This window comes from Echinops telfairi, unplaced genomic scaffold (genome assembly GCF_000313985.2).
Source record: "Echinops telfairi isolate 266 unplaced genomic scaffold, ASM31398v2 ScPeMD7_12;HRSCAF=54, whole genome shotgun sequence".
Lineage (NCBI taxonomy): Eukaryota > Metazoa > Chordata > Mammalia > Afrosoricida > Tenrecidae > Echinops > Echinops telfairi.
The window spans coordinates 7,891,363-7,895,179 of record NW_022103909.1 but is presented as its reverse complement, the minus strand read 5'-3'; the positions used below and the strand labels follow the sequence as shown (position 1 = coordinate 7,895,179).

The following is a 3,817-nucleotide window of genomic DNA, read 5'->3' as shown; positions in this document are numbered from 1 at the left end:
GGGCTTTGTTGCTTCTCAGCTAGATGGCTGTTTCTTTGTCTTCAAGCCTTTAAGACCCCAGGCACTATATCTTTTGATAACCAGGCACCATCAGCTTTCTTCACCACATTTGCTTATGCACCCACTTTATCTTCAGCGATTGTGTCAGGAAGGCGAGCATCACGGAATGCCAGGTTATTAGAGCAAAATGTTCTTGCATTGAGGGAGTACTTGAGTAGAGGCCCAATGCCTGTCTGCTACCTTAATATTTAACACATAAATATATATACATAGATCTATTTCCCTTTTGTTATATATAAATATAGCTACATATGTACATGCCTGTATTTAGATCTCTATAAATGTCCTTTGTCTACTAGTCCTTTCCTCTATTTCCTTTTACTTTCCTCTTGTCCCACCATCATGTTCGGCCTTCCCTCATGTGTCAGTGATTCCTTTGGTTACATTAACCTTGATCAAGCCCTACTAGGTATCCTACGTCCTCCTCACCATTGGTGTTAGGTCACTTGTCCCCTTTCCCCTGGGTTTGTTCACACCCACTTCCTCTCCCCTCCCTCCCCCTCTCCCATGTCCCCCCAGAACTGTCGGTCCTGTTGTTTTCTCTTCCGGATTTTTTATCTCGCCTATCTTATCTAGACAGACATGCAGAGGTAATAATAGGCACAAAAACAAGACAGAGCAAAACAAAGCAACAACAACAAAATACGTCGACAAAAAAAGAAAATTCGAAATGCAAACATGGCGCCAGAGCGGGTGCGGAGCCAGGCGCTTTCGGCCTTTCAGCTTCGAGGTGAAGCCATTAAATATCTCACAGATGCTCTTCAATCTATCAGTGAATTGGAGCTTGAAGATACACTGTAAAAGATCACTGATGCTGTTGAAAAGCAACCTTTGTCATCCAACATGATTGAACGATCTATAGTGGAAGCAGCAGTCCAGGAATGCAATCAGCAGTAGATGAAACTATAGACCATATTTTCAATATCATAGGAGCATTTGATATTCCCCGCTTTGTGTATAACTCAGAAAGAAAACAATTTCTCCCTCTTTTAATGACCAACCACCCTGCACCAAATGTATTTGGAACAGCAAGAGATAAAGCAGAACTATTTCGTGAATGATACACCATTTTACACCAAAGACCCCACAGACAGGGGTTATTGACTCCTCCAGTGATAGGGTCTAACCCTGAAGAGAGTGGAAGCAAATTCCAGCTTAAGACGATAGAAACCTTACGGGGTAGTACAACCGAAATTGGAGATGTGATTGTTCTTGGGATGAGAACACAGTTAAAAGAGAGAAATGTTTTTCTGGAAGATCCTACTGGAACGGTACAACTGGATCTTAGTAAAGCTCAGTTCCATAATGGCTCATATACAGAGGCATGTTTTGTCTTAGCAGAAGGTTGGTTTGAAGATCAAGTGTTTCATGTCAATGCATTTGGGTTCCCACCCACTGAGCCCTCTAGTACTAGTAGACCCTCCTACGGGCACATGAATTTCTTTGGAGGGCCTCCCACCACTTCATTGAAGATGTCTGCAAAACTCAAACCGCTAGAAGATGAGCACAAAGATGCCATGTTTGTGTTCATATCTGATGTTTGGTTGGACCAAGTAGAAGTACTGGAACAACTAACTGCACACAATGTTTTCTGGTTATTCACCAGCACCTCCAACTTGCTTTATACTTTGTGGTAACTTTTCATCGGCACCATATGGAAAAAATCAAGTGCAATCTTTGAAAGATTCCCTAAAAACTTTGGCAGACATAATATGTGAATACCCAACTCTTCACCAAAGTAGTCGTCTTGTGTTTGGACCTGGTCCAGAAGATCCTGGATACGGTTCCATCTTACCAAGGCCACCACTTGCAGAAAGCATCACAAGTGAATTCAAAGAAAAAGTACCATTTTCAGTTTTCACTTTCACTTTCACTTTCATTTTCAGTATTATACACAAGAAATTACTGTCTTTCGTGAAGACTTAGTGAATAAAATATGCAGGAATTGTGTCCGTTTTCCTAGTAGCAACTTGGATATTCCAAATCATTTTATAAAGACTATCTTATCCCAAGGCCACCTGACCCCTCTCCCCCTTTTTGTCTGCCCAGCGTACTGGGCATATGACTATCCCTTGAGAGTGTATCCTGTGCCTGATCTAATAGTCATTGCAGACAAATACGATCCTTTCACGATGACCAAAACTGACTGCCTCTGCAGAAACCCTGGTTCTTTCCCAAGAAGTGGATTTTCATTCAAAGTTTTTTATCCTTCTAACAAGACAGTAGAAGATAGCAAACTTGAAGGCTTTTGAGATTTTTAAAGACCAAGCGAGGAAACAAAATTCTTCCGTTTTTGGCTTCATTTATTTTATGTAATTTTGCTATTAATTTATAATAAAATTATAACTTCAATAAATAAAAAAAGAAGTCTATAAATAGTTCCAGGTCTGTTTGTTGACCTTTTCGGTCAAGTCTGATGGGGTGCCATGCCCTGGCCCCAGAGTCTATTTTTAGTATTCCCTGGGGACTTCATTACTTTGCTCCCCTTGCTGTTCTGTTGCCTGCCCTTGGCATTTTGCCCCAGTGTGGTGGGGTCATATCGGGCACAATTCCCGCACTGTGCCTCCCGTGTTGTCCCTCACAGTGCTATGGGTCAGTGAGAGATGTCGTGTCTCACGGTGGGGCTGGCCCTATGGTCCTCTCTGCATTGGCTGCTCTGAGCAGGAATATGGTCATTGGGGCTTGGTGGGCCAGGATATGTTCCACTCTCTGTTTGCTCCTGTGTGGTCTTGTCAGACATGCCCCTCTCCCTGAGCTGTAGCTTCAGTGCTGTTCTCTGCAGTGAATTCTTCTGCAGGGAAGGGAGTGGGGGAAACAACACCCCCTTTTCTCTGTCTCCCCAGTTGATATGTTACTCTGTTACTCATCTTTCTATTACATAAACCTTACCTCTATCCCATTTTCCATAACGTCACACTGTTACTCTGTGACTCATCCTTCTGATAGCCAAACTTCCATCTTATGCATCCTGGTCATCAGCATTCTATAGCAAGACCCTTCTGCAAAAAATAGTCCCAAGCTCCTTCCAACCTGGGTGAGGTCCACGAGCATTTGCAGTCCGTACATCAGTGTCCTCTTGGGCCCAAGACTCTCTGGGCCTGACTCACCTTCCTCCTGGAGTTCTTGTGAAACAAGAAGTGCATCTAGAGAGCATCCAGAAGAACATGATTCAACATTTGGGCCTTTACTTAGAGACAGAAGTTGGTTGGTGGGTCAGATGTGGGTGGGAAGGAGTCAGACTCCCAGAAGTCCAAGGAAATTAAAAAAACTTAGGCATCTCTAATTTGCTAAACTTCAGCATGTTAGCCATGAGGACCCCTGCTGCTTCTCATCTGTGTAAACAGTGAAACCCTTTTTAAATTTTTTTAATATGCACAGTGCGCCAACTGGTTAAATAGCATAAGGCCCAGAGGTTGGGCGGCAGCAGAAGTGACTTCCTCTCTCATATTTGTGGCATGTTATCAGGAGGGACCTGTTCCTGGAGAAGGATATTATGATTGGTAAAGTGGATGGTGAGGGAAAAAAAAAGAGGAAGACTCTCAACAAAATGTATGGACACATTGGCTGCAACAATGGCTCAAACCAAACCATTCTGGAGATGGTGCAGGACCACACACTTTTCCTTCTCGTGTACATAGGGTTGCTAGCACTCAGCGGACTAGAGAGCACCTAGCACCAGCTGACTCTGAAGGGATTCTTTTTGTTTGTTTGTTTGTTTTTTACTTGCAAACACGTGGTTGCTTACTATAGTCTTTTT

At 43.1% G+C, this 3,817-nt stretch overlaps 1 pseudogene; it reads left to right on the top strand.

The window, feature by feature from the left end:
- Window positions 1–738: 738 nt before the first annotated feature.
- Window positions 739–2,312, top strand: LOC101656399 (annotated as a pseudogene).
- Window positions 2,313–3,817: the final 1,505 nt, after the last annotated feature.